At 37.7% G+C, this 13557-nt stretch overlaps 1 protein-coding gene and 1 non-coding gene across 6 annotated transcripts in view; both read left to right on the top strand.

Annotated features, from left to right (window-relative positions):
- Hdac8 (histone deacetylase 8) overlaps window positions 1–13557 on the top strand; it is a 226671-nt gene that overhangs the window by 15529 nt on the left and 197585 nt on the right. The gene's annotated exons all lie outside the window — the stretch shown is intronic.
- On the top strand, window positions 2985–3125 carry LOC120891246 (U4 spliceosomal RNA). The gene has a single exon (XR_013431934.1). It is a non-coding gene; the product is annotated as a U4 spliceosomal RNA (small nuclear RNA).

Here is a 13557-nt window from a genome sequence, read left to right as displayed (position 1 = left end):
GGCCTCTGTTTCTCTGTAAAACAACTCTTACCTTCTCATGTCACTTGTTCACAAACCTCTTTGGATCCTTGGATCTTGCCTTCTGTAGTGAGTTTCTTAGAAATTCATCTTGTCCCATCCAGATTCCCTTAAAAGAACTCACCTTATCCATGTAAACATGTGCCAGGAGATTATTAAAACCCAGCACAGGACAGTGACTCCCAACCTTCAGAATTTGTCTAGATGACATCTTGTTTGTTCACATTGAGGGACTATTCATCATCCTTCTACCAGCCACTTCTGGTGTCCCTTACCCTTTTTAGTTCAGCATCTCAACTCCCAATATATCCCTGTATCTCCTGACAATACAGGTAAGACCTATATTTCTAACTCAGCTGCATCCTTCTTCCTCCCAGTTCTTTTATTTATCCTCTTGTCCCAAGACATTGCAGCCTTTTATCTGGCAGCATGAGATCTTTGCCAGCTAGGCTCCCTTTCCTGCATCTCTGCTAGAAAAGGAAGACAATGTAGTCCTGGAATGTGGTTGGTTTCTGGGATGTCCACTTGGGGGCAGTGAATGATAGAGTCATAAAGCTCTATACTGTGTCTTGGCAAGCTCTACAAGAATGTAGAATGAGACCTCCAGCTCTTAGTTACTGTCTACTTGGCAGTTAAGACCAAAGCTACTGGATCTATAGTCCTAACAGCTTCACCACCTTATGCATCAGATGGAATGTGAATGGAAGTGAATTGTACTAGAGTTCCGATTCCCCAAAGAACTCTATGCACAATATAACTCAAGTGACCTCTTCCTGTACCCCTTCTACCCCAGTTTCAGCCTTTTCAGATAGATACCTGCATGGAAAAGAGGCCTGGATTCCAAGTCAGCTGCATTACCTCACCAGCAAGGATGATCCTGCCTTCATCCAGGGAGAGCATGCCCCTGTTGCGTGCTACTCATATGTATTCCATACTGGCACTTGCAGAACAGGAACATCACTACATGGAATCAACAGGCCATTAGCAAAGTAGCCCAGATCATTCTCTTAATTCATCTACAACCCATAAGGCACAGAGCCTCTCCATCAAAAAATTGTTTGGCTGGCCACCAGAATAGGAATCCGCTAAGACATACTTTGTCCCTGTGGTACTCCACCCTCATTCTCTAAGGTATAAGATGTGTTCCTGTTGTTCTTACTGAACTGGGAAGATAATATATCACTGGTTCAGTGTCATACAGAAATTATAATTCCATTTTTTACTAGCTCCAACAATTATGACTTCTCTGTGCCTCAGGGTCCTCATTTATAAATTGGAGATAAGACTAGTACCTACCTTATAGAGTTATAAGGATTAAATGTGATGACTGCATTAAAGAGCTTTGCAAAGAGTCTGGCATATAGTAAGTGTTTGCTAAAAGTCACTATGTCCAAGACTAGTTCATACTCAAGGGGTCCTAGACAACCTCTCTAACTCCCTGTCCAGCTGAAGTTAGGCCTGGTATCACCACCCACGACACTTACACTTCCCTTTTTTCCATATGCCACTTCTGGCTGAGAGCACACTACTCACTGTTGCCCTTAAAATTCACATCTTTTGCTTTGTCAGTTTTTCTGCCAGCCTCTCAGTACCTCCTACTCTACCCTCTAATATCACAGAGAATTCCATTTCTATGCAAAGCCCCGGTTCAGCTGGCCCCTCATGCTGCAAGGAAACAACTCATAATCATAAAGCAAATGCAAATACTGTCTGAGACAGACTTCCCTAATTGATAATGGTGACTTTGAGGTACCCCTGAATACCCAGAACTTGTCCTACTACCAAAAGAGCAGATGCTCTCCGAATCTAAATCAAGACCTATAAAGCAAAGCTTTTAGACAGCATCTTGGGGCAGTTTTCATCAGATCCTCCATCTCCTCACATTAGCCTTGATACTTTCTAAAAATAAAATTCAGGGAGTTCTTCCTTATCAAGACTATCCCATCCTTAGTGTAGTGATTATCTGAATTCCTTTCTCCTGATCAAAAGAACTTCCAAAACCAATTCCATAAGGCTCTGGCCTTCACAGAAAATTCCTATACAGCACTCCTGCCTCTATCCAGTGAATGAGATCTTGACTCCCACAAACACCAGAAAGTAAAATTACCTGGGAAATATTTTCATACATTCACATACTGTGATGATAGATTCTGTGGGCTAGACGGTAATTGAGTAATTACATTAGCACCATCTCTAGGCCAAGCCCCCAAATATGAAAATGATGCATTTGCACTATATTCTATTCTGCCAGAGTTTACATAGTGCTGTATAAGTCATAAGGCTTTCTGAAATGAAGTCCCCTAGGATGATTAAAGTTATCAGCAGTTATCTACCACATCTGCATCTTCACTACCCCAGTATCCATTCTTCTTAAGAGAAAGGAATTTGGTTCCCAGACACAAAAATGACCTTCTAGTAGGTTAAGGCTTTGTTTACCCCAGCTCTGTCCTGTACCCTTGAATACTGTCATCACCTTGCAAATGTAGGATGGGGGTGGGAGTATTGTCCTGTTGCAGGAGGACCTAGGCACTTTGATCACTGTCCTTGCACCAATTCCCCTGGAAGTTGATCCTAACCAAGGTCAATTACCCCAAGAGGGAATAAGCATTCTTAGTGATCAAGGCCACTTTTAAGATAGTGAGACACTTCCTTTAAGAAAGACAGGCAGCTTGTGATCATGAGCTCAAACCATTGTAGCCTAAAGCAGCCTGGGAAGACTTGCAGAACTCAGAATACCAAGGGGGAGTTGAAGTGGTAGCAGCCTGAGAATGTCACAACCATTTACCCCCAGCCATAGCATGGAGAGCAGGCAGATGTTGTAGGACATAAAGATCCAAGTCCATTAGAGGGCAGCCCATAGGCTTATGTTCGAAGATGCGCCATGCTATTAGAATTGGGGGTTGTCTGTGCCCATGGGCACCATTGCAGCAGGCCAACACATCCTATTAAAACTTTGCATGTAATCTAGCTTTGCGCAGTGGCAGTATCGTAGCCAATGAGGTTTATACGAGGCGCGATTATTGCTAATTCAAACTTTGCATGTAATCTGATGGAGCATGTTTCAAAATGTGGCCTGCAGATTACCTGCATCTTTTTTTTTTAAAAAAATTATTTATTTATTTTTAGTTATAGAGGGACACAATATCTTTATTTTGTTTATTTTATGTGGTACTGAGGATCGAACCCAGTGCCTCATGCGTGCAAGGCAAGTGCTTTGCCACTGAGCCACAACCCAGCCCCAACTATCTGCATCTTAATCCTAAAGTGAAGATTTCTAAATCAGACCCTCTAGGGATATAGCCTAAGCATATTTATTTCTAACTCGTGCCTCCTAAGTGATTCCAGTACACAGCTAGTTCAAGCTCCTGGTCTAAAGGGCCTTCTGTTTGCCCCACATCTGACATACCCTCTAAGGTCCCTCTATTTTTCCTACAATTGAAGCAAAGACAGTCCAAGATAACCTTCAGACCCTTGAGACATTGTCCCAATGAACTTCCTTGCAGATTTTCTGTCCTTCTACATCTATAACACCTTCAAACTGGTGGTGGATCCCTCTTACCCTATTAACCCATCAACTGCTGTCTTCTTCATCTTGAAGATTTAACCCTTTCAAAAGTGCCACAGCCATCTACTCTGCAGCCATCACCACATGGATTAGCCAGGTGTGTGTGTGGGGGGGGTGCAGTGCTATTGCTGCTCCAATGTATGACCTGACTGGTTAAACTCCTCAGGATTCATTTATAACAATTTGCTACGTCCTTCCTCCCAGACCTCACCCCTTTATGGTATCTGTCTTTGCCAGACCACTATTGCCCCAGCTAGTTGCTGGAACCATCAACACCCTAGAATCTGTTCAATACTTGGGCCACCCAAATCTGGACTCCCCCAGAGCACATCCACTTAGCTTTCATCATGTAATAACATAGTGTAATAACATTTACACTGCCTGGGTGTAAATCCCAGCACCATCACTTTGTAACTATATGACCTTGAAGAACTTATTTAAACTTTATTTTCCTCAATTCATCACCTATAAAATGGGGATAATAATAGTACCTACCTCATAAAGCAGTTGTGAGTATTGTAAGAACTACTAATGAGCTAAACACATAGAATAGTGCCTGGCACATACTAAGCACCAAAAGTGTCTGCTGTTAAGTTGTATATTATTTATAACTGGATTATTCAGGTATGTGATACCAGTTAGATTGCCATTTGGCCCAGATCCATTTGCTCAGACCAAAAATTGGAGAACTCTTACCTAGAAACCTTTGAAGTGAAATTCAGCTGTCCACCCACAGACATCCTACCTCAGAAGCTCCTTGAACTTCATGCCCTTCTTCCTCCATGATCACTCATTCAATCTTTCACTGCCCCCTGGCATGCTTCAGCTACCTTGTATCCTGCATTTAGCCCCAGTAACTTAAGACTGAGAGACCAGTTGCTTCTTAAAAGAAGTGCTGGATTTCCAGCAACATGTGGTTGTCCTGTTGTCTGATTCCCTGGCAAAGTTGTTCACCAAGAGCTAGTTTGGTGGACTACCCAACGGGACATTGATCTGGTAATCCTATTAGAGGTATACTTACTCTGTTCAACCTCAGCATTGTCATAATTTCGGTGTAAAACTAGGAATGAATTATATTCTTTAGTCCCTGCCCCCTATCTTCACCCCAGAGCAGCTAGACTACTATGGTCATTCTCACTAATAAAGGAAAAATATCAGAATGCTGTATCCAATGACTAGGAAAGAAATCATGAAAGTATAAATAAAGGTAGTGACAGCAGATGTAGAAAAAAGAAAAATAACATGGAAGAGTGATCTGGGAGGTATCATTGGCAGAAGTTAGTGACTAATTGGTATGGAGAGTAAAGAGAAGGGAAATGTCAAAAATGCAGTTTCTTGCCTACACAGGTAGAAAATGTATCCAGCTAAGATGGGATATGTCACAAAACATATAGAACCAGGTGTGGTGACATATGCCATAATCCCAGTGACTCTGGAGGCTGAGGCAGGAGGATTGGAGAGCCAGTCCCAAAATAAATAAATAAATAAATAAATAAACAAAATGAGTGGATAAATAAATAAATAAAGTAGGACTGAAGATGTAGCTCTATGGTAAAGTGCCAATTCTTTGTACTAAAAATAAGTTTTATATATATACTAAAGGATTCGAGAGAAATCCAAGTGGTTAAATGAATAGATACGAGAAAGTGTCAGAGAGCAGATTGGTTGGTGGGTGTCTCACTGACATCTTGATCTTAATATGTCCTAAACCAAACTACCCCATTCTTCTAATTGATCAAGTCAAACATATTGGAATCATGTTTGACACTTTTCACTCATGCCTCACATTTAGTCCGTTTTAAAACACCATTAATTCCATATTCAAAATATATCCATAATCTGTCATGCCTCACTGTCTCCAGCACCACAACTCGAATCTGAAACACTATCATGTCTCTCTCTTGGATTATCACAACAGCCTCCCAGCTAGTGTTCTTGTTTCTAACCTTGCCCATCTTTGGTCTGTTCTCCACTCAGTAATCAGTGATTCTTTTAAAATACTAGATGTGCTCAAACACTATATAGAGCTCAAAACACTATATGTGCTTCCTGTTTCACTTAGAGTAAAAGCCAAGGCCCTATACAACATCCTCTTTTCTCCTCTCTGCAAGTAAAAATATTATTCTCTTCATTTCCTCACTATTCTCTAGCCACTGGATTCCTTGTGTCCCTTGAACCTACCAGGTAGTTTCTTACCTCTATGCCTATGCCTTGCTATTCCCACTGACTGAAATGTTTTTCTCCCCAAGAGAATTCCCTTCACCTCCTTCAAGTCTTTGCTCAAGTAACACTTTCTCAGTGAGATCTTCTCTGACCACATTTTAAAATTTAGCCCTAAAATAGTATCAAATTGCCCTTTCAGTTTTACTGTTCTCCATATCATTGACAATCTGAAAAATAACTGAATTTATTTGTCAATTATATTTATTTTCTGTCTTACCCCACCACATACACACATACTAGAACATAAGCTTCATAGAGGTAGGGATTATTGTTTGTTTTATTCATTACTACAGCTTCATTGCCTATAACTTTACCTGACACATACGTAATCTTCAAAAAAACATGTGGGAGATGAACAAGTGTGAAAGTTGTTGGAACGGAGACATAAGAGTGGAAAATATTGGTTTCCAATCCTTTGGGGGTTACCAGTCTCATGATCTTACCAGTTGAGTTATTGAATGTCAAAATATTGGGGAAATAATGAATCATTTGAAATTAGCAAGATTAGTTCATGCCTTCTCAAGGTAGGATTTCAATAAGTATTTGACTGACTCAATGGTAATATCTTAACGTACTATGAAATTATCAGAACCAGGAAAAAAGAGATTGACTTATTGATTCCACAGAAATTAGAGTGGTACTAAGTCAGATAAGCAGTAGGTAGGTCCCAGCATATTGAACATTAATAGACTGTGGGCTCTTGTATAAGCCGTGCATCTTAACCAAGAAACCACTAGAGGGAGCTCAAGGTTAAATCAAGAATGTTCTCTACTTAATGAAATTCTATTAACGTCATTCACATTTCTATTTATTGATCTGATGTTCATCTAAACTGTCTCATCAGTTCAGAGTGTTCTCCTGAGCTAATTTCTTTCATCAGCCTAGTATCTGCCTCATGAAGTCTTCAATAAATATTTATAATTCGAATGGAAACCACAAATGTTAAAATCAACAGATTTTCACCTTGAAATCTGTTTTACTAATTAACTATGGTCAGTATTTCCCTTGAGAAACCATCCTTCAGTGTTCATAACCTAGCTGATATATAACACTCATGATCCTTGGTATTTAAAGAATCTTAAGGCAAGAGGAGACTTGGATTTAGAGTTTGTGTGCTTTATTTGTGTAAATGATAGCATCAAACAACCCGGTATATTGTGGTGCCTGAACTAGAAGTCCCTAAAGCCTGGGGCTGGACTCTGCCCCACATCAGCTCCTCCTCCCTCCCTCAGGAGGGGCTTCCAACTGATAAAGAATGTGGCTCCCCTGGGCTTGCTTGACCCCATGGAATTGTTAAACTCTACTTTGCACATGGAGATTTCGCTGCTTGCGAAACCCCCACTGCTTACAATGTGCTTTGGAGCTGTAGGGTTGTTTGGGATGAGGAAAGTTAAACAGACTTTGCTTTATTATCTTAAAAATACATTGTCCCCATTGAAATTCTCTGAAGGAATTTTAGTTTCTGGATTTTCAGCTTTCTGAGCTGGATTCCTGAGGGGTGTGGAGTCCTTGACCTGTTGTCATCTAATGGCTGATGCCTCTGACTGCCCTTCAACTGGGCCCTCAGTATTAGGAATTTTTCATTAGTGGAATAATATCAAATGATCTAAAAAATATATAACTTTTTAAATTGCATAAGATTTATTAAAACGCATAGATATACAGAAAAATTGAGCAGATAGTACAGAGTTTCCATATGCTCTGCAATTTCCTCTTCTGTTCGTACCATACATAGGCATGATACATTTGTCATAATTAAGGAAGCAATATTGATACGGTATTACCTACAGTCCATAGTTTATTCAGATTTCCTTAGGATAATAATTTCCTCCTGGTACTGGCGATTGAACCCAGGGACACTCTACTACTGAGCTATTTATTTTATTTTATATATATATTTTTTTATTTCAAGACAGGGTCTTGCTAAGTTGCTGAGGCTGTCCTCGTACTTTTGATCCTCCTGCTTCGGCTTCCTGAGTTGCTGGGAAGATTTCCTTAGTTTTTATATAATGTCCTTTTTCTTTCCCAGGATCCCATCCCAGGGTACCACATTACATTTAGTCATCTCCTTAGGATCCTCTTGGTAGTTAGTTTCTCAGACCCTTTTCATTTTTGATGACCTTTGTAATTATTAGAAGTACTGGTCATAATACTTAGCTTTATGTATTTTTTTAGTTGATTTAATAGAATCTTTCAAGTGGCCTGAAAAATACAACCCATTTTGATTGTGCTTTCCAGCACTTATTTTTATTCTTAAAATAGTTTTTCTTCTGAACTCACCAGCATCTATTTTCATAAATCTGAACACTTCCTGAAGCTGGTCCTTGCTACCGGAGGACAAGTGTTTCTAGCACTGGTAAATTTTTCTAATACCATGTACACACCGGGGTACACCTTCCTGTTTGATGTCCGTAGTCAGCAAACCCATGTTGATATTATCTTGTCTCAGGAGACATAAATGGAAATCAAAGGTGCAAATTGAAAATATGTACTATAACTAATGAATATTTTACTTTCTATTTTCTTTTAATTCCTGTACTATAGTAAAAGTCTTTATATTCTTTTTCAGCATTTAAATTTATAAACCAAGAACTCTGTAGAGGAAAAGAGGAAGGAATAAATTACTATATGTTGGTCCATAGCTTTATCTTAATATAATATTCCTCCCCAACTTATCTTCAATATACACCATCTTATCACCAGGATAAAACTCAGCCTTCTTTTTTTCAGCATATTTTCAAATATTTAACATGGATTCTTACACAACTAATACTACTAAACTTACTTAGATATCTAGCAAGCTACATTCACTTCTTAACTGGTACTTGCTAGAATTTGGAAAAATTTTTCTTATGAGGCTTTTTATTTCCTATGCCTTTTTGGAATTTAATAAAAATAAATAATTAAAAAAATTGAAATTGCTCTTTAAATTCTTCTGGAAATGGAGGAGGGGTTTTGAGGTGGTGCCTAAATTGAGTGGAGTTTAAAAAATCTCTGGTCTTGTCTGATGTACCTTAAGATAACAGTAATAATAAAACACACAGGGTAGATTGAATCAAGTGGTAATTATGGACTTCATTTCAAACAACTAAAAATACCTAAGAGATTATTACAGCTTCCTTTAGGGAAGTATTTTGAAAGTTGTTAAGCTCTTATTCATGTCTGACCAGGAATACTTATCAGTGAATTTACTATAGGATGGATATAAATTCATAAAGAAGGAAACATAACCCCAGTTAACTTCAGATATTTCTCTTTTCCCTTCAAGGCAAAAAAAAATCAAATAAAAATATTTTATAATTAACAATAGCAATATTTCCTAAAAATTTCTCAGAAATGCATGCTAATTATAGAAATATGATATAAATAGTTGGAATTCAGTTCATTCACAAGAAATAAAATTAATGATTGAGAGTAATAGTATAAATTGTGGAACTTTTAGAACTGTTCAGATAAATGAATAATCTTTTCATCCTGTTCAATGGCAAACTTTGGAATATGCTCAATGTTGAATGCAGGTCATTGAGACTGAATGATTTATCTGTTACCTTACTGAAGTGCACTTTTGTTTCTGATTAAAGATTGGGTTTTTTCAGGCATTATCTGTAGCTATTTAACTCAGGTAGTTAGAATACAGTGCTGATCAGGCCAAATGCATGATTTTATTTTAGTCCTTGTACAAACCAATTGGTTTTCTCTTACTCTAATGCTACTACTGGCTGTACCATTTCCCTTGGCCAGCCATCTCTTCAAAAGCATGTCACAGAGGAGGTTAAACTGGCAGATATTGGTTGCTAAATGTAAATCTATCCCACCTTTGGTAAAACAGCTCAAAGCCCCATCTCTTGATGCTGTGTCAATTATGTCATTTCCACTGCTTTCCTTTGCTGTGTTGTTATGAGTATCCTAAAATGCACAACTATGTCCAATGCCTGTTTCGTTTTATATTCTATTAGCTCAGGAAAGATTTTCATTCCATTGAGCACCAGACTGTGGGGTATATTTTTGGAAGCAAGTGTAGGTGTACCAGAGCCAAAAAAGGTTGGGAACAACTGTAGACAAACTGATCTCACTGTTCCTAGAGCTGCCAACTCTAGGCACAGAGCCCTTAAAGTGGACTATAAATGTAGAGTGGGTGGTTAAAAGAAAATCTATTATGTGCAACTGATTTCTGATTTCCCACAATCAGGTGCATGTGTTTTGTGTGCATGCATATTTTGTGTGGAAAGAAGCAGGTGTGCACAGAGATGATTTATTTAGCTGTGTAAAATCAGAATTTGGGTCTTAATGAAAGAAAAATTCTGAAATGCATAATTAGAATGTTAATACATTGGATTTTTTTTATAAATGCCTTCAAATGTATCATGATAACATTAATGTTAAAGGAAATAGGTATTGGATTTTTTGGTGACAAAAAAAAAACTGAAGCAGAGAGATCTAAATGATCTGGTTCCTACTCCAGTTTCTATCTGTACTTCTATAGAATATGTACATCTCAAAGAGGACTTGCTTGACATAACTGTGAAATGAAATACCAGAAGGATTTCTGGTTTTTAAGTTTCCCTCATTGATAGAGGAAACAATGCAGTTATAAACACCCAAACCTGATCTGTAAAAGCTATTGAGTCAGTTCTCACAAGAGTGCTATGCATTTGACAGCAATGTAAACTGGGCCGCAGGAGTAGTGAACAGGGTGTTAGGAAAGGGAGCCCCCAGACGGTATTGTAACAAGGTTTGGACATTAGACATGGAAACGTCAGATTATGTAATGTGTTAACCAGTCACAAGCTACAATGGCACAAGCTAGGACTTGTTAGCTTATTTTTCCTTCCCTAGATCATTATATCCAGCAGAGAGGAAAAGAAAGAAAATGTGTTCTAATAGCAACTTCAGCACTGTCTTAAAGATCAAATACAGGTGTGTTCCAATTTAAGAAAACTCAGGAAATAAAAAGTGCAGGTTGCCAAATTGATAGATACAAGAATATTGGATAGAGTGTTCGTTTTATAGAAGGAATCTTCACTATGACAGGGTTCACCTACTGAGTTCCTTAAATTAACTTCCCTAGTGAATTCAAGATTTGATTTACTAAGAGTCAATTATCACATGACTTTACAGAAATGTCTCTATTACAAAGCTTACCTGAGTATTACTATTTGTAAAATATAGATATTTTTAATGCATAGTCTATGCATCAACATAAAGTAAAGAGCAGACTTCAGAGACTTTTGCTTTCCTGGCTTATTTTATTTTTTTGCAGTACCATATGAGCTGTGTATATTTTCTTGTAGGGCCAAGCACAAAAATGATTGGAAATGTTGTCCAGAGAGGAGAGACACAAGGGCACTAAGGGAGGATTAGAATTAGGTGGATAAAAGATATAAAACGAAAAAGAACACTGAAAATTTGGCCATTTCCAATTTCTGGGAAAACCAGCTTGCTTTTCATCTCTGGTATACCTCTCACCTCTATCAGTTGAATTTTTTCCCCTGATGATCTCCTCTAACCATTCCTGCTTTTAAACATAGAAATTACACATAATGGTACAAATAGCATCATTTAATGAAGCAACAATAGAAGTACCAATACTGCATTCCTGGAACAGCTTAAGAGTTTGATCAGCTAGTACTGGAAATCAGGGGAAAATGTACCTTGTTTGGAAGTAAGAATACAATTTATTAAGCACAACCCTGGATCTTTATGATCTACAGGCTTGAGTGGAGGTGCTCTTAGAAAAACAGGTTACAGCCAGAAAAATGACCCTGTCTTGATCTGCCAATAACCATGGAAATTTACAGAAGTTCCAACAACTGCAGCTCTGTAGAAAATGGTGGAAAAAATTATTTAAAAAAAATTCAGAGCTCCTAGCTAATTGCAGTTAAACACCCAAAATATATGAGGTGAATAAATTTCTAAAGACCATCTTCCCACATCAGAAATATCATCAGCTGTTTTGTTCATCCTTTCATGTAATAATCAGCATATATCAAGTTCCAGGACTATCATCTCTAATTCTAAAGGACAGAATATACATTTCAAGAATCATAACTTTTTCCATTTATTTAGATCACCTTTAATTTCTTTTAACAATGTTTCATAATTTTCAATATATAAGTCTTGTACTCCTTCTAAATTTATTCTTATGTATTTATTCTTTTTGATAAGTAAGATTTCCTCTACCTCATTATTTGATCAATTGCTACTATATAGAAATGCAATTGATTTTCTTTTTCTTACCTAATTGCCCTGGCTAGGTCCTCCAGTACAATGTTGAAGAGAAGTGGTGAGGGTGGGTGTCCTTGTCTGTTGCTAATGTTGTAAGGAATGCATTCAGTCTTTCACCATTTACTATAATGCTAGCTGTGAATTTCTATAGGTATCTCTTATCTGGTTGAGGAAGTGCCCTACTTCCAATGAATATTTGTATCACAGAAAAGGATTAGATTTTGTCAAATGCTTTTTCTGAAGCTATTGAAAAGATGATGTGATTTTAGTTTTTTATCCTATTAATAGGTTATATTACATTGATTTGCAAGGAATGCAAACTTGCATTCCTGGGATAAATTCCAGTCAGTCATGGTGTATAATCCTCTCAATGTCCTTGCTCTATTTGGTTTGCTAGTATTTGGTTAAGGACTTTTATGTCTGTATTCATAAGGGACATTGGTCTGTGGTTTTCTTTTCATTTGATGTCTTTGATTATGGTGTCAGGGTAATAATACTGACCTCATAAAATGAGTTGAGAAGTGTTCCCTCTGCTTCTGTTTTCTGGAAGACATTGTAGATAACTGGTATTATTTCTTTCATGTATGTTTAGTAGAATTCACTAGTGAAACCATCTGGGTCTGGGCTTTCTTGCAAAAATTGACAGGATGATTCTTGCATTCTTATGGAAATGCAGGGGAACCAGAATAGCTAAAATAATCCTGAAAAACAACAAAGTTGAAGGACTCACACTTCCCTATTTCAAAACTTACTGAAAAACTACAGTAATGAAAACAGTCAGTTGCTGGCATAAGGATATAGATCAATGGAATGGAGTTGAGAGTTGACAAATAAGCCTATACAAGGGCTGGGGATGTAACTCAAGAGATGAGCACAGCTTTGCATGCCTGAGGCTCTGAGTTCTACCCCTGGTAACAGAGGAAGAAAAGAGAAATAAACCTATAATATTTATTATTAACATGGTCAATTGATTTTTGTCAAGGTACCAAGACCACTGAATGAGGAACGAATAGTCTTTTCAACAAATGGTGTTAGAATAACTGGATATCCACATACAAGAGAATGAAGTTTGGACCCTTAATTCACATCATACACAAAAATTAACTCAAAAACCTAAATATAAGAGGAAAAGCTGTAAGATGCTTTGAGGATAACGTAGAAGTAAATCTTTATGACCTTGGATTGAACACTGGTTTCTTATACATAACTCCCAAAGCATAAGTAACAAAAGAAAAAATAAATTGGATTCTATCAAAGTTAAAAACTTTTGTGCCAAAAACTGAATGTGATGGTGCATACCTGTAATCCCAGCAACTCAGGAGTCTTAGGCAGGAGGCCAACCTGGGCAATTTAGCAAGACACCATCTCAAAAAGAAAAAATAGTAAAATGGACTTGGAGTGTAGCTCAGGAGTCAAGCACCCCTGAGTTTAATCACCACTACCAAAAACAGAAAGAAGGAAGAAAAAAACACCTTTTGTGCTACAAAAGGTGATTGTGATTCAAGCACATAGAAAGAAAAACCACA

The sequence above is a fragment of the Ictidomys tridecemlineatus genome, chromosome X (genome assembly GCF_052094955.1).
Source record: "Ictidomys tridecemlineatus isolate mIctTri1 chromosome X, mIctTri1.hap1, whole genome shotgun sequence".
NCBI lineage: Eukaryota > Metazoa > Chordata > Mammalia > Rodentia > Sciuridae > Ictidomys > Ictidomys tridecemlineatus.
This window is presented reverse-complemented; position numbering and strand designations above follow the sequence as displayed.